Source organism: Schistocerca nitens, chromosome 11 (genome assembly GCF_023898315.1).
Source record: "Schistocerca nitens isolate TAMUIC-IGC-003100 chromosome 11, iqSchNite1.1, whole genome shotgun sequence".
Lineage (NCBI taxonomy): Eukaryota > Metazoa > Arthropoda > Insecta > Orthoptera > Acrididae > Schistocerca > Schistocerca nitens.
The window spans coordinates 74803281-74821955 of record NC_064624.1 but is presented as its reverse complement, the minus strand read 5'-3'; the positions used below and the strand labels follow the sequence as shown (position 1 = coordinate 74821955).

Here is an 18675-nt window from a genome sequence, read left to right as displayed (position 1 = left end):
GCATTATAATTTACACTAAATGAACTGAAGTATCGGTAAAAGTTAAATTTGAACCTCCTCCCCTGTATTTTTCAGTATGGCATGGAGATAAAGATGGGGCTTCACTACTAGTCAGCTTATTACCACCACAAGATTTTTCTGCTTTTACATCCATTAGCTTTGCCAACTCTCAGCCAAATTGCCACCTTCAAACATAACCTAGATCTCAGACTTAGCTACAAATCAGACTGTCACCACAACAAAGACTTTAGGGGGGGGGGGGGCAGTCCTCTCTTAACATTAGCCGAAGTAGTATCAGTGAGCTTGTGCAATAGTTTTAGCGTGTATATTTTAAGAATTAGTTCCTTGCATTTGTCACTACAGATAGGAATTATGAGTTATTGTGATGATATACTTACGAATCAAAATATGAAAATTGCTGCCTTGACTGGGATTGGAGCCTAGATTCCACGCCTTAATGACTAGTTGTGTGAATAAGTCGGCCATCTAAGTATGTATTCTGGACCCTGCCAAATTCTCATTGTTGTAGCATGTGATCAAGGCAGGAAAACTGGGTTCAATTTTTCCTTTTATCAAAAGCAAATTTCTACATAATACATTCAGTAATTTTTACTTGGAATAATTTCTTACTTCTCCGTCTTGAATCCTTTTTGGAATGTCTGATGAACTGTAAACATCTGGTATTTGAAACAATTATTTGTCCATATAAATTTATACATTTTTCCCTTATATGTGGCAGATTACATAAACACATCTTCTGAATTCACAGTACATGTGTGTGGGGTGGGGAAGAGGAGGGAAGGAAAGCACAAAAATGTTGTAATTTCTGTAGTAAATATGTACACATGATGATGGAGGTAGTAAGTCCCTCAAAGGCTATTCAAAATTAATGTTGTAGTTAGATTTAGCAAATATTTGTATTGCAAATAGTTTACTATTCTTTGTTGAGTGCTGATTATCACTATGAAAAAGATTCATTTTCCTCTCATAAGTTTTGTCAGTTTGCTTTAACTAGCCATCACTTTATAATTAGCAAAGATGCCATTTGTTATACAATCTTAAAATTGTTGGCATAGCTTGTGTAAATGACATTTTGTTGTAAAATAACCACACAAAGATGCTAAAAGTGTTGTTTTCTGTTACTCTGTACCTAGTTACAACCTAGTGGTGATTGTCTGCCAGAACTTCAATGTAGATTCAAAGCCTCCAAAGTATACATGATTTCCTGGCACAATAGCCACAGTCATCCTAGTACTTCCTCCAAATACTACATTTACAAATACAGAGAAGTGATATCTTCTCCACACATTAGGCTCTCCTAAAATCTTGTGTGGCACCAGCATCCTCAGTAGAGACTACCTGCAAGCTCCTGTAAGCAGGATTGTGGTGATGGCGGCATACATACAACCACCTTTCCCTTTTAGAGGCCTGTTACTCAATACACACTGCACAGAAGGAAGGCAGATATTTCAAATGCTCAGGGCCAATTTTATAAAGCAGTTGATCATAGATTATGGGAAAAAAATTGTCACATTGAACTCTAAAATCTGTATTGTACATACATTACCTGCAAATTAATATGCCATGTACTAGCATCACCTTTGACTAGGAGAATCTCAGGGATCGAGTTAATTTCAATTGTAGTCAACAAATCATATAATAAAGACACTGCAAAACAATAGACTTCATGTTGTGTGACTAAAAGTTGAAAAATTCTCATGCTGCTGGAAGAATTTTTATTTTTAATGATAGGCTAAGGAGAATATCTGTGATGTAAATAATAGCTGCAGATAATAACAGCCACCCTAAGAATTTCTAGAGAAGACATCTAATAACGTGAAAAATTTACAGGAATTTCATAGACACACAACGTAATTGTAAAAAAGGGAATGTGAAACTATTTGCTATGAATAGCATGTGTATGAAGTTATTTGGCAGGGAATAATGATCATCCTTTACAGAAATCCACTCTGTACTTTAATACTGCATGTCAGTAGCCACAGAAGGACAATAATTTAACTACAGAATGCCAATGTCAGTTATCAGTCATATTTATTGGCTAAGGTGAAAACTAAGTTGTTTCAGTGGCTCTGTAATTGTGTAAGAGCATGGATCTAAACAGTTTAGCATTCAACCCTTGTCAGTCCAGTTTCCATTTTCTTGTTTTCCATGTATTTTTCCTCTAATATTTGCAGGATATTATATGCAAGATGTGAAGTTGCACCATGGGTTGGAATCCGCTTTAAACTGTAGCCACCCATACATCTGGAGAAGTAACTCTGATCAAAGGTCTGAGAAAGGCAAAGGTATACCACCTTTAAAAGGTCTATACCCAGTGAATGTTTGTGCTGGCAAAATCAATCTTTGGATGGGTGACTGATGGTTAATTAGTTAGTTAGTAAAGTTGGTTTGTAGGTTCTTGGTCTGTGGATCATTTGTACAAGTAATTGTAATGATGTGGAATGAGTTGTCATAAGTACACATTTATATGTGAGTATGATTAATGCTGACCATTTACCAGGTTCTTATTTTTAATGCAAATGTGAATTAGAAACTGTTATCCACAACCTTTTTTTGTGTAAACAGAAATCCTCCAGTAGAACAGAATAGTAGTGAGACTGAAAATTTTTCAGTTTTCAGATTTAATTTTTCTGGCTGACAGAAATTTTATATCATTGAGTAAGTTATCAAAAATATTGGTGGCAACATTGTTCATTCCCATTTTGTGCTGAAGACAACCTCAGTGTGGAATAATGAATGTCATTATGTTACTGCACTTACGTTCATCAATGTTGCTTTTGAACTGGATTATTTACAACCAAGTTCATGAGAGAATAAATGTACTGTGAAGCAGTAGTCAAAATGCCTGAATCCTTTAATAGATGTCTGCAAATGGTGCTGGGTGAGGAGCACATAATATTCTTACAACAAGTTTTTGATCAGTGCAGACTTTGTTTCTTAATGATAAGTTGCCCCTGAACATTATTCCACATGACATTATTAAATGGAAATATGCAAAATGTTAACTTACTGATTTCTCTCTTCCCAAGATTTGCCATGATACAAAGTGCAAATTTAGCTGAACTGAGTTGTTTTAGGATTTCAGAAGTGTACTTTTTCCATTTAAACTCTCATCCATACGGACACACAAAATGTTGTAGTTCCCAGCGTAGTTGTTATTTCCCTACTTTGTGTTTATTATTGGTTTAGTGCCTCCTAATGTGTGTGTCAGAACAATAGCAGAAAACCATCCAGTAACACTTGCAAGAACATTATCTACTTCTCCTTCTGTTGCTGTATATAGATTGTGGGTGATTACAAGACTAATGTCATCTGGAAAATTACTAATTCTGCTTATTGTATATTGGGCATTTTGTTGTTCGCATGTATGAGAAACAATAGTGGGCCAACCAATGAGCCTTGTGGAACACCATAATTGATTTCTTTCAAATTGGAAGCATCTCCCGTGCTTATATTGGTTGTATTATTATGTACACTTTCTACATCTGTTGATTAGATTAGGCAATATGCATTTGTAGGCTGTCCTATTAATTCCATGAAACCTTAGTGAACTAAGTTGTGATTCACAGAGTCAAGTGCACTAGATAGGTCACAGACAATACAAACTGGTGCTATTTTGTTGTTAAATTCTTGTAAAATTCTATGAATGAATGCACAATGACTTTCTCAGTTGAAAGCCAAACTGTAGTTTTGATATTAAAGTTGCACAGGAGAGATTCTATTCTAGAGTGAATCAGCATCTCAGAAACTTGGAAAAATGATGTCAGTGAAATATCTTGGTGTAGCTACTTACATCGCTGTTACACTTTGCTCACATAGTGGTTCAACAATGGTGTGTTTTAATATGTCTGGAAAAATACACTGTCTTTGTGATGCATTACATGTTTCAGAAAATACAACACATATCATAACAAGTCTTCACTTTGCTGAAAACACCATCAAGTACAGATGAAGTTTTATTTTTGAGAGAATATGTGATTTTCCTAATTTCAGAATAAGGAGTAGGTGAGACATCCATATGATGGAATATTATATGAGTTGACTTTTGAAAATACCATTTTTATTTTACTCTTGAACTGCTTATCCCTGTGTTACAAAGTTTTGAAACACCCATCCACACTGAATGTTGCATATGTTCTTGTTTGCATCATGTTCAGCGTACTTCGTAAGCTCTGAGTGACACCACAGTTTGCAGTATGTTCGGTTGAATCAAAGCTCTGCCTAAGAGCCAGTGCCAAATAACCATTAATTATCTGCTAAGAAACAATACCGTATTTACTCGAATCTAAGCCGCACTTTTTTTCCGGTTTTTGTAATCTATAAAACCGCCTGTGCCTTAGAATCGAGTGCAAAGTAAGCGGAAGTTCTGAAAAATGTTGGTAGGTGCCGCCACAACTAACTTCTGCCGTCGAAAATATGTAGCACTATACAGGCTTGCTTTGCAGGCACAAAGATAAATACTGGCGCCAAAACCTCTGTGTCAGAAAAAAAAAAAAAAGGGCGAGCTTTTTTTCTCCGCCCCGAGTTTTGACCACTGCATTTTCATGCATTATCCAACGAAACAACGAAGTAAATACAAATTCTGTATTGTTCATCTTCGAATGTAGCAGCATTTCAATGTACTACGAAAATCCGACTGGCAAGACTGTTTGGTGTTTTTGTCAATATGGCTAACTCTACGTTCCGAATTTTTTCCTACCTGTGAGAAGAGATGGTTGCTAATAGGAACTTTTATGAATTGTGAATCACATGCAGTATTCTCTTCACCATAAAAATAATACGAAATAAACATTTTGCGATGTATGCTTTCGTGTTTGCTGCTATCTCATTTAAATCCTATCTGCCTAATAAACTACGAAATTAGCGTGAGACAACAGCAAACGTGGAAGAATATACATATCATGTCATGTTTATATTCATATTATTCTTATGCTTTATAGTGATACAGTCAGAAATGAAGCACGGCAATTGACTAGATTTTTTTAAATCTAAGATGACTAATTTCTGTGCAGAATGTAATGTAATGTACTAAAGCGGCGTCTGCAAAGATTTTCAAATGGGGAAAAATTTTCGCTAAACTCTCGTTCAGAACATCATCTATCATACGCAGTGTATCATTTGGTTCTTGTTGATCATTATCAAAGAAAGCAGCAGTGTAGGTAACAACAAATAGCAGTCTCTTGCCATTGTTTCGCTAATGAGACAATTCCTCTGTCTCTCTTTTTTAATTGTAAGCGGCGGTATCGTGCACAAAAGCAAGCCATGCCGCGAGCGACGACAGGCCATGAACGCGCACTATCAGAATGCGACAAACAATGCATGACACACTACAGTAATGCATTTTCAGCTTAGAGTGACAGAAAAACCTATAACAAAGAGAACGGCACTTATCAGATCAAAGAAAAATAAGCAATCAGTTCAAACCAGATGAAGCACGTGAAAAAGGAAGGTTACCCGTATAAATACGGACGGAGCGCCTGACGCTTAGCAATGGCTACCTTGTAAAGCTTAACTGCTAAGCTTACGACTCGAACCAAACTACTGTAGTTGTATTGTCATTCATTCGACCTAAATTGTGTCTCATATTAAAATGGACCAACTTTGTATTGATTTGGAGGTGCGGCCTAAAACTTTTCTCTCCTCTTGAATTTCGAGTCTCAAATTTCAGGTGTGGCTTAGATTCGGGAAAATTTTTTTCCTTAATTTCGAGTCTCATTTTTCAGGTGCGGCTTAGACTTGAGTGCGGCTTAGATTCGAGTAAATATGGTACATTCACTACCATATTGGTTATAAAGATTATCTACAATACCCACCAACTTAATACATCATTTGCTGTTTCCTAGAATTATGAGTACTGCAATGGTCAAAATTCTGTGCTCAAGAGCTATAAATGCTGAGAGCTGTGTATTCATGTTTACTTCAAAGATACCCATATCAATACTTGTCCCCATGGAGAAGTGTCTTGCAGAATGTGAGAAGTTTCTTCCACCTCATGCCGTCCACCGTTGAAACACAAAACCTTAAACAATTTTGTAGTTTATCTGTGATGTACAATTAATGGCTTGTAATCCATCCCCCCCTTCTTTGTCATCACTATTGTCTACGATGATGATGTTTTTTCATGAGATTCAAGATAAGGTAAGATTTACAACCAACTTTCTTCCTATCTTTTCTTGCACAGTTGACTCCAATCCTTCATATCTAGGGGTTCTGAATTTTGAAGCTGAAATTTTCACATTTTAAGTTTTCATCATCTAATTGATCCAAATAAATTTGAAGAATGTCTGTGAAGAACTTTTGTTTTTTCGATGATTTATTGTGTGTATTTTACTATACACATGGTCATTTGAATTTTCACATTAGCAAAGCCAAAATAACATTGTTCATCCCGACTAAAAAAAAAAGACCTCTGATCACGCCAGAAGCACACTTTTTTCCACTTTGCTCTGCAGTAATAACATTATTCCAGAGGGTTTACAATTTTTCTTGACAAATGAATTTCTGTCAGTTTAGAATATTATTTTATGATGAATCCAGAAATAAACATAATAAACAATTCTAGATTGTGTAATTAATAATAAAAAATTGAAATGTGCCAAATGTTTCATAATTTCAAATGTTTAAAAAAAAAATAAGTGTACATTTCTTTTCATAGGTTTTAACTTGAAATATAATGTATTGTGTATAAAATTATATGAAATTTTTCAGAAAAATGGCTGATATAATACTGACATGTTGAAAATTCAAAAAATATTTCTGGTATCGGCTACTACTGTTGACGAAAAGTAATGTTGCAGGAGGATGTCCCTTTACAAGGTGCAGTCTGATGAACAGTCAGGTCAAATGCTGATTCAGTGCTTTTTCCAACCTACCTCACCTAAACTAAATTAATACTAAACATTGTTCAGTTAGTGCAAGTTAAGTGTTATACAAGATAGCAAATTTGTGAACTGGGTTCATTTTACAAGCTAAGATCAAAATTTACCCACATTCAGGGATGTTTAAAAAATTGATGATTAATGCAATGATTAGATTCCATTATATCCCTGTATAGATCTGGTAGAAAGAGAACTTGTATTTTTATCTTTTGGTTCTTTGGTCAGTGCACCTGAAGACAATCTAATAAATGTAATTTTTCTCATTTGCACTATCCATATATTCCAAATTGTTTTCATATCAAGGCTAGGTTATTCTCTTCATGTGATTTTTAAGGAAGAGCTTGTATACATAATGGTTGACATTCATTAATTGCATGGATATGTGGCACACCTTTGTTAATTTTCCACATACTAATATGGTTGGGAAGGGAGTGAGACAGGGTTGTAGCCTCTCCTTGATGTTATTCAATCTGTATATTCAGCAATCAGTAAAGGAAACAAAAGAAAAATTTGGAATAGGTATTAAAATCCATGGAGAAGAAATAAAAACTTTGAGGTTCGCCAATGACATTGTAATTCTGTCAGAGACAGCAAAGGACTTCGAAGAGCAGTTGAACGGAATGGACAGTGTCTTGAAGGGAGAATATAAGAAGAACAACAACAAAAGCAAAACGAGGATAATGGAATGTAGTCGAATTAAGTCAGGTGATGCTGAGGGAATTAGATTAGGAAATCAGACACTTAAAGTAGTGAAGGAGTTTTGCTATTTGGGGAGCAAAATAACTGATGAGGGTCGAAGTAGAGAGGATATAAAATGTAGACTGGCAATGGCAAGGAAAGCGTTTCTGAAGAAGAGAAATTTGTTGACATCGAGTACAGATTTAAGTTTCAGGAAGTCGTTTCTGAAAGTATTTGTATGGAGTGTAGCCATGTATGGAAGTGAAACATGGACGATAAACAGTTTGGACAAGAAGAGAATAGAAGCTTTCGAAATGTGGTGCTACAGAAGAATGCTGAAGATTAGATGGGTAGATCACATAACTAATGAGGAGATATTGAATAGGATTGGGGAGAAGAGGAGTTTGTGGCACATCTTGACTAGAAGAAGGGATCGGTTGGTAGGGCACGTTCTGAGGCATCAAGGGATCACCAATTCAGTATTGGAGGGCAGCATGGTGGGTAAAAATCGTAGAGGGAGACCAAGAGATGAATACACTAAGCAGATTCAGAAGGATGTATGCTGCAGTAGGTACTGAGAGATGAAGTTTGCACAGGATAGAGTAGTATGGAGAGCTGCACCAAACCAGTCTCAGGACTGAAGATCACAACAACAACGTGTGTGTGTGTGTGTGTGTGTGTGTGTGTGTGTGTGTGTGTGTGTGTGTGTGTGGTATAGCAGTTGTGCCTGATAAGTCAGTTGTAGTTGTCATGTACACTCCTGGAAATTGAAATAAGAACACCGTGAATTCATTGTCCCAGGAAGGGGAAACTTTATTGACACATTCCTGGGGTCAGATACATCACATGATCACACTGACAGAACCACAGGCACATAGACACAGGCAACAGAGCATGCACAATGTCGGCACTAGTACAGTGTATATCCACCTTTCGCAGCAATGCAGGCTGCTATTCTCCCATGGAGACGATCGTAGAGATGCTGGATGTAGTCCTGTGGAATGGCTTGCCATGCCATTTCCACCTGGCGCCTCAGTTGGACCAGTGTTCGTGCTGGACGTGCAGACCGCGTGAGACGACGCTTCATCCAGTCCCAAACATGCTCAATGGGGGACAGATCCGGAGATCTTGCTGGCCAGGGTAGTTGACTTACACCTTCTAGAGCACGTTGGGTGGCACGGGATACATGCGGACGTGCATTGTCCTGTTGGAACAGCAAGTTCCCTTGCCGGTCTAGGAATGGTAGAGCGATGGGTTCGATGACGGTTTGGATGTACCGTGCACTATTCAGTGTCCCCTCAACGATCACCAGTTGTGTACGGCCAGTGTAGGAGATCGCTTCCCACACCATGATGCCGGGTGTTGGCCCTGTGTGCCTCGGTCGTATGCAGTCCTGATTGTGGCGCTCACCTGCATGACGCCAAACACGCATACGACCATCATTGGCACCAAGGCAGAAGCGACTCTCATCGCTGAAGATGACACGTCTCCATTCCTCCCTCCATTCACGCCTGTCGCGACACCACTGGAGGCGGGCTGCACGATGTTGGGGCGTGAGCGGAAGACGGCCTAACGGTGTGCGGGACCGTAGCCCAGCTTCATGGAGACGGTTGCGAATGGTCCTCGCCGATACCCCAGGAGCAACAGTGTCCCTAATTTGCTGGGAAGTGGCGGTGCGGTCCCCTACAGCACTGCGTAGGATCCTACGGTCTTGGCGTGCATCCGTGCGTCGCTGCAGTCCGGTCCCAGGTCGACGGGCACGTGCACCTTCCGCCGACCACTGGCGACAACATCGATGTACTGTGGAGACCTCACGCCCCACGTGTTGAGCAATTCGGCGGTACGTCCACCCGGCCTCCCGCATGCCCACTATACGCCCTCGCTCAAAGTCCGTCAACTGCACATACGGTTCACGTCCACGCTGTCGCGGCATGCTACCAGTGTTAAAGACTGCGATGGAGCTCCGTATGCCACGGCAAACTGGCTGACACTGACGGCGGCGGTGCACAAATGCTGCGCAGCTAGCGCCATTCGACGGCCAACACCGCGGTTCCTGGTGTGTCCGCTGTGCCGTGCGTGTGATCATTGCTTGTACAGCCCTCTCGCAGTGTCCGGAGCAAGTATGGTGGGTCTGACACACCGGTGTCAATGTGTTCTTTTTTCCATTTCCAGGAGTGTATTTTCTACATTCAGGGGAGAATACGTCAGGGTAACATGTAAACTTGTCACAATCGAAGTGAAAGAATGTTTCTAGGTTTAAAATGTAATTACATTTGACATTGCCTTCTGTTAGGTCATTGTCTTCTGTCAGACATTCAACATTTTTCCAGTGACTGGGATCCATCCCTGAAGTGAGATGCAGGACAGTCGATACAGCACTGGTTTGTATCTTCCATGATTCCTTTGTTGTATCCAAAAACATTTTCCAGCAACACACTCATCAGATGGAGGAAAAATTCAAGTTAGGGATGAAAAGTCAAGTGAATTTTCTGGATGTTCTACAGACCTCTTAATTTCTACATTGGCAAATCACCTTCATGGGCAGAATTATTGTCTGTGCAAATGGCAATGTTTTTTCCCATCCAATTCATCTTAAAAAACTGATGTGTTGTTTGCCTGCTATCAGTTTTCCCATGTGAATCACTTCATTACAAGAATTTGTTTTGCATCTCAGAAAAAATTGTTCGCAACTTTTCAAGCACATGAGACTGACTGACTTTTTTGGTGTGGGACTCTGTTTGACCGCTGTTGTTTTTTGACTTCAAGCATGAGATACATATCTCATATCATCATCATCATCATCATTTAAGACTGATAATGCCTTTCAGCATTCAGTCATCTCATCTGTACTAACAAATCAGTACACACAATTTGTTTGTTTTTCAGTGCTTGAAACAAGCAAAACAAGACTTTTTCTTCAAATTTCTTGTGGTCAGTATTCACCCAAGGTGAATAATAATTAATTATTCATGAGATAATCTATCTACAATTTCAATTTTCCTTCCCATTAGACGATTCACAAATGTTTGTCGAAGCTGCTATGGCAATATTCGTTCCAGCTACTTACATACATGTGTTCAGGTGTGATAGCACACAAATTATTGGCACTCATATAACTCTGAATAACAAATATTTACTTATAGATATGTGTTGGTGAAAGCAAGATCTTGAGATTTGTAAATTGCAGTAAATTAACACTAGGCAAGATGTCTACCTTCTCAATAAAGGAGTTTTCACTGCCTGCCTAAGGAACCTTCCTGAACAAAACTGTTGATGCTGAATCAAGAGCACCTGTCGTGTGAACTAACTGACAGTTACGAAACACAACAGGTGATGGTCTCATTTGCTACATCAGTCCCTTAAGGATAAGTGGAACATTGTCCAAATATTGTGTCAGAAAATGAACGCAACACCTGGAGTGTATTTTGAATGATAGTACATGTTTTGAAGCTGAGGCTGGCTTTGAGGCACAAGTGTATTTCACATTTTTATTTGGAAATAAGTACTCTGGTTTTACTGTGTTGAGATAGTAGCTGTTTTGTTGTTTTACCATTTAGTAAAATACAGGGTATTTCAGAATGAATGTATTGATTTTAAGGCTCTGAAGCATTTATTACCTTCCGCTTACGTTATACATAATCAGGGTGTATACGACCCGGGACAACCGGGAGATCCGGGAAAGACCCGGGAATTTTTTCATCTGGGAGAAAACCGGGAAAAACCCAGGAATTATTTAGAATTCTGGGAATTTTTTGTTGTTTTAGTTTTCAGCTAATTTTTTGTGATTTTGATTGGTAAGAACCAATACTCTAACAAAGGATATTACTGTATCCCACTACTGCAGAATAATACTGCAGCAACAAAACCTGAACGAGAAAAAACGAAAATAAAACTTTTAAGTTGCGAAGGAAATGCGCGACATACAACAACAAAACACAGTGCTTATATAAGTGTCTGCCAACAGCAAAGTTTGTCAAAGGCTTTAGGAAGAATGTGCAATGCTTCATAACGACATGTTTCCTCCCATGAGCCTGACGTGACAACTGTTTAAATAAGATTCGTTTGAGCAGTTGCGTCGTGTATGAGTAGTACGTTCTCCTGCTTCTGGTTACAGAAGTGTGGCTGGGCGCCACTATCTAATATTGCCCCGGTTTGGAAACACAGTAAATCCGGGACTGATGCATAGAGCAGTCTGAGTTGTGGTGGGGAGATGTGTCGTCTCGACGTGACCTGTGTATACGTTCAGTGATTTTATTGTTTCCTCATTGTTTATGGCTCCCACGTTAAATGAAAACAAAACAGATTTTTGTGACCGGGAGCTATCAAATGAATTAAAAAAAAAAGTTCGCATAATTACAGAAGGCTAAATATGTTATTAGTTTCAGATTTTGTTTCCACCTTTCTGACAGTGAAGCATTATTTGCCTCGCAGAACAATGAAGTTATTTTTGAAGGTTTGCTAAAGAGATTTGGCTTTTATTAATCTTTTCTGCTGAGGCAGTCAATTTATTTGAAACAAACAATCAAAGGACTGATGAGTTTTACAGTGGCAAGGAAGAATATACTGTCACTTAACACGGAAAAAGTGTTTTTTCACCCGGGGGAAATGGTATTTTTAACCGGGAAAAATCCGGGAGTTTTTTCCCTTGTTGATGTATACACCCTGATAATAGTCAAATGAAAGAGCGAGTCAAACAGGTTTTTTTTTTGTGCAAATGTTCAATGTGAGCATCATTTGTCACACACAAAGTTAATAGATGAGTTCTTCCCAAACCTTGTTCAATGTGCATGGTGTAATTGTTGCAACAATGCTGTTCATGAAGTCAGGTTTATCAGCCGGTAGGGGAGGCACCGATACATGATCCTTTGTGAACCCCAAAGTTAAAAACTGCATGGCATCAAACTGTGTGTGAACATGGAGCTAATGCAAACCAAGCTCTTGTCACCCAGCTCCTTATGACCAATCCATTGGTCAGAGACAATGTGGTATAATCAATTGCATAATCACATATTGAGTTATACCAGTTAGGCGGCACATAATATTGCTGCCAAATAACCTTCTGTGGTTACAACTGCAAACAATAAGGACATAGTTGTGTCACCAGTTGAAGGAAGAGCTGCTGTTCTAGTACAACAAGATGAGAAGCATGAATTACAGTTGCTTCAGTGAGAAAGCAAGGCCATAAACTTTCTGCTGGGGTATGGAGCAAAACAATTCAATTGAATGGAGTCTCATTGCAACTGTCCACATAGGTGTAATGTCGATTCATCACTGAAGACCACATGATTCAGAAAATACGCTCCATACAGAAACTTTTCATCTACAAAATTGGCAAGTAAACCATAGGATGTAGTCTTTAGAGCTTCTTACAACTGCAAACAATAAGGACATAGTTGTGTCACCTTATGTCTCCACACATACATCACTGGAACAGTTAGTTCACAAATAGCTTTCTTAACTGATTTCGTGGGCTATGCGTGAAAGACTCTCACTTGTTCAGCACATTCATCAGTTACTATTGGTCATTCCCTAGTATTCTCTTTGTGCACAGCTACACAGACAAAACTGAGTTGCTCTTTCATTTGCTGAATTATAATTGTAAGTTGTGTGTAATAAAAGCTACAGTACTTTAAAAGCTGTATATTCTATTTCAAACACCCTGTATTTATGGCTCATGCTTCTCTTTTGATAACCCAATGTGGACCCGTGTACACAGTTTGTGGAGATAGTGACACCATATGTGTACAACATAATGTGTGCATGTGGGCAGGTTGTGATATGCAAAAAGGTAGGTGCCATTAAACATCTTGAGGCTTGATGTGAGCGAATGCATACAGCATGGTTCCTCAGGCAGCAAATGAAGTATGATGGTACAGACCTTGGATTGATGAATCCACTGAGCATTTGAAATGTTTCACAGTATTAGAGCTCTTCTGACAATGAATGTCTTGAAAGACCAATAAGATCATAGATAACTCAATTCTCCAGCTGGTTGTGCCACACATTTATGCAGTCTTTATAGAATTAAGCCATTGTTTTACCATGATGTAGCTTGTTGGGTGGTAAATGTCCTCTAGTAACGGAGAGCAGGGCAGAATTTTCTTAGCTGGTTAACGAACTCTGGCCTTACTTTTTGGCCTTGGTCTGTGCTAATGTCCAGCAGACAGCTAAAGTGAGAAACCCAATTTGAAATGAAGGCAAAGGTCAGCATCTCCGCCTATATGCAAGTTCCCCAGTGGGCACATGCATATAACGGGCTACTGTACTGTGCTGACATTTTTGTATAAGCCGAATGGCATTATTACAGAAGTCTTCGGAATGTTTGTTCACCACATGAATTTACATAAAAGTCTTTGCACAGTCCAGTACACTGAACACAGTAGCATCACTGAGAATGCAATTGTAGTCACATAACCTTTTAATGGCTCCAGATGTGCTCTCCACATTCTGTGGTGAGTGTTGCTTTGTTGTGGCTGTACTGTTCGCATGATGCTATTACCTGTGTGCTGGGAGATGGGGCTCCAGCCACTACGAAATGCTCATCATATGATTTTAAGAAAACTATTAGGTGAAAAAATTTGATTTTGTTTTCAGATCTTACAGTCGGATGTCTTCACTCGATAAAGTGCTGAATTTATTTTCGGTATTCATCATAGTTCCTGTGTTGCATCATATTAAGTAAATGATTGCATGAAATTCTAGTGTTTGTTGAAACATAAACACATTGTGTAAGCTTTGTGTGCAGTTGATTTTAGCCCATACAATGCTGTGTATGAAATGTGGATAAGTATTGAAATGTAATTTAAAATTTAGAGCATTTTGTTCTTGAGGTATTGGATTTTATATCCAGCATTGTGAATTTTGGTATTTACAATTGGCATATTTCATAAATTGTTCAAAATATTTGAAACTATGTGTTCACTGAAATATTGACATAGCTCATCTGTATCAGTGAGAAGGTTGGTGATATGGGACATGTAAACACATCAATAATGCTTGAGGAAAATACAGGGGCTGTGTTTAAACACATCTTCAGCACTTGTGCAGCAGTGGAGCATGACACGTTAACTCATCCATAGCAGTCAAAGGGTTGGTAAGGGAATTGGATATGAGTCTGGAATTGTTCTTGCATTCAGGGCACTGTAACTACACTGCAGGTGCCACGCCAAATTTTTTGGTTATAAGGGGAGTAACGCTTTCCATGAGCTGTAGGCTAAACTTTGCCTTTGCCATTGCCTTTGCCTTTGCAAAATGACCAGAAGATGACTCTCTAAGATGGTGTGAAACTGGCAGTCCATCGCTAGTTTAGCCAGGGCATCCAATTTGTCTAAAGGGTGATCATAATCTGCCTGTGTTATTGCTGATATTCAGACTCCATTGCATGGCACTACAGTGCTCTACATGAATTTTGTGCAAGAGGTGATGTGATTACTGTGGTGTCACCGCTAGACACCACACTTGCTAGGTGGTAACTTAAATCGGCCGCGGTCCTGTAGTTCATGTCGGACCCGCGTGTCGCCACTGTGTGATCGCAAACCTAGCGCCACCACAAGGCAGGTCTAAAGACACGGACTAGACCTCGCCCCAGTTGTACGGACGACCTAGCAAGGCGCAGTTAATCCATATCTGGAGAGAGATTCATTTGTATTACCATAAGATGTACAAGAACAAGACAGTAAAGTTAAGTATTATTCCAGCTCCGTTCTTTTCTTCATAGCATTAATTACTTATCCTGTTCCAGTACTTCAAGCCCGTCTGCGTTAGTTTAGCGTGCATTTGCCACCTCTATCTACAAGGTGTTGGCCCAGCTGCCGACACATCAATTACAACCTTAAATTTGGCAACATAGTGATGGTAGAGCTCACTAACCACTAGAGCAGACTTGGTAGAATCTGTGGATTTCCTGAATTATGAAACCTAGCTCCAACCCGCACAAACAAGAGTGGCATATTATCAGGCCAGAATAGTGGTAGTCGCAAGATATGCCATGACACTGTCATACCTTTAGGACCTGTGGAGTCTTGTATTTTATTAGTTTGAAAATTGTGTGGTCAATCCTCTTCTATATCTGTCGGCTTATCAAGTCAGTGTCGCCAGTGTCAGTGGAGCTGTAACAATAACCTTTCAAACCATTTAAGTTTGTGTGTTTGGATAATCCATCATGATAGCACAGCTATTGGAGGCACTTGTGTAACTCTGAATAACAAACATATTAAGGATAAGAAATGGGAGGAAGTTAACACCAGGTTAGATGTGTGTATTCAGCAAAGATCACCAAACATGACATCTATCTCGCACGAAGCTTTACAATAATTAACTAATTATTTATGGTACAGTATACTATATCCAATTCCGATTTTCGTACTCATTAAGTGATCCATAAATGTTTAATTGCAGGTCATCCAATACCATATTATCCACTGTCTAGTTGCGTACTCATTAAGTGATCCATAAATGTTTAATTGCAGGTCATCCAATACCATATTATCCACTGTCTAGTTGCTGTCTTACAAAATTATACATAAGTATAATCTTCACAAGAAATGTGGACATACTTTAATTCAATTATTTCATAGCTCTGAAAATGAAAGAGAAGACTACTTGTGACCTTTCGTGAATTTTGAGTAACTTTACATTGACAATAAACCAACCAAAGCAGAGAATATTTTATGGGACAGCATTCCAATTTATTTATTTATTTGAGTATTATTGTTGTACTTCTCAGTTCAAAGGCTGGTTTAATGCCACACTATTCTAAACTGTACAAGTTTTTTCACTTCAGAATGACTACTACAGCCTTTGTTGACTTTCACCTGTTATCACAAACAGGTATTTGGTTTCCTCTACATTTCCTTATCCCTCCCTCCCTCCCTCCCTCCCTCCATCCCTCCATCCCTCCCTCCCTCCCTCCCTCCCTCCCTCCATCCCTCCCTCCCACCCTCCCTTGCCTCACAAAGTAGCTATGCCTTTATGCCTCATACTGTATCCCATCAATCTTTCCTTGTCCTTTGTCAAGTTTTGCTGTAAATTTCTTGTTTTCCTGATTACATTCAATTCCTCTTTATTATTTATGGAGTATTACCAACTATTCTTCAGCATTCTTCTGTAAATACACATTTCAATAGATTCTTGTTCTCTATTTTCCTTGAGCTGCTTATCGACCACTTATCAGTTCTGTACAAGTTAACACTCCAGACAAATGCCTTTAGAAGGGACTTCTTAACACATTAAAGTTATATTTAATGTTAACAAAATTGTTTTTCAGTAAACTTTCTTGTGCTATAGGCAATTGCCATTTTATATTCTCTGTACTTTGGCCATCATCAGTTACTTCACTAACCAAATGGCAAAACTTGTCTACTCCTTTTATTGTCCCATTTTCTAATCTAATTTCCTCACCCTCAGCTTACTTAATTTGACTATCCTTGTTTAACTTTCATGGATATTTTTCATATTACTTTTTTTGTGGCATACTGTTCAGCTGATCTTCCACATTCTTTTCCATCTCTGACAATTATGGTAACATCAGCAAACCTTTAAGGTCCTCCTTGTCTCTTAATTCCCTGTCAAAATTGTTCTTCAGTTTCATTTCTACTTGTTAAATTTCCAGAGAGAATAGTATGGGGACAAGTTACAACAATACCTCACATTGTTAACCAACACAGTTTCCCTTTTGGTTCTTCTTCAGCTCTTAGAAGTACAGTTAATTTCCGTATAGTTGTAGACACACTTTCACTCCCTTCTGTGTATCTTGGATAATTTAAGAATATCGAAGAGCATGTGCCAGTTAATATTCTCAAAAGCTTTCCATTTATTTTCATGTGCTATAATTATTGGTTGGCTGTTCTTCAATGTGTTTCCTAAAACAAAACCTCAAAATCAATACTGCTTCCTGTATTCCTAATTTTCTGGAAAATCCAATGTGATCTCCCCGCAGACTGACTTTTAGAAGTCATTCCATCCTTCTGTAAATAATTTGAGTTGATGTTCCACAACTCAGTAAACTGATTGTTCAGAAATACTCACACCATTCCGTACCTGAATTCTTTGGAATTTGGATTATGATATTGGCCATGAGGTCTGAGGGTGTATAAGGTGTTATATTTATCCTGCATACCAGTTTCGTCAGTTTTATCATAGTCCTTTCTTGCAAAGAACTTCGTACTTCTTAAGAAATATCAACCACTCTAGGTGTCTTGATACATTGATTTGTTGATATGTTCATTGTTATGTGTAGATACCATCAAGGAAGAGAACATTCTAGGAGGTGGAATGAGTTAAGATATACATTAAAATCAAACAGAGATGTCACATAAGCTTAATCTGCATTCTGTTTTGTTATAACCCAAGGAAATTGTACTTTATTGCTCGAACAGTACACACACATGGAAGACGAGGTACTATAAAATTAGCAGTACACAAGTGGTTGGTGGAGCCTTGCACTACAGCCTATATAGTCATTAGCTCCAAGGGGGGCCGCAGCTGTCAGAATGTGCACACAGTTGCTGTTGTATTAGCATACCAAGTGGCCTCTAGTGGCCAAATCAAGCACAAACTTTATGCGCAAAGTATGAAGTGATGTACATATTAAACTGGTAGTAAACTCACTCCTCTTCCATTGCATGGAGGTGAGCACTATGCTCATGTCCATTTCTTCTGTGGGCAATGTAGGTTGTTGAGTCACGTGATATACTGCCACCATGCGTAGGGTCGTAAGTGGCATGAGTGCGGACAGGTGCAGTGCATGCCCTATTGTCTAAGGCCATATGGTAGGACAGGCAGCACTGGTGCAGCTTCCATTTCCATGTCTGATTTCAACAATAGGGAAGGAGATTGTGTTAATAGTGATGGAACATGTGGCACTGGTTGTGATGGAGGTGGCAGCACTGGTGTCGGCTGCAACAGTGTGGGACATGGGCCCCAACCATGGTCTGTGACAGTTGAAGGGGGCATCCACTGCAGAGGAGATAGTTGTGAAAACATTGGCAGTGGTGACAGAGAAGGTGAGGGTAATGGCCACGATGTATTAGACGGCTGGGCAGACAGACGACACAGGGGAGTCGAGGCACAACTAGCGTGCAGCCACCCCTGGGAGGTC

At 39.0% G+C, this 18675-nt stretch overlaps 1 protein-coding gene across 49 annotated transcripts in view; it reads left to right on the top strand.

The window, feature by feature from the left end:
• Positions 1-18675, top strand: part of LOC126212861 (zinc finger protein 83-like) — a 1762073-nt gene that overhangs the window by 1595139 nt on the left and 148259 nt on the right. The window lies entirely within an intron of this gene.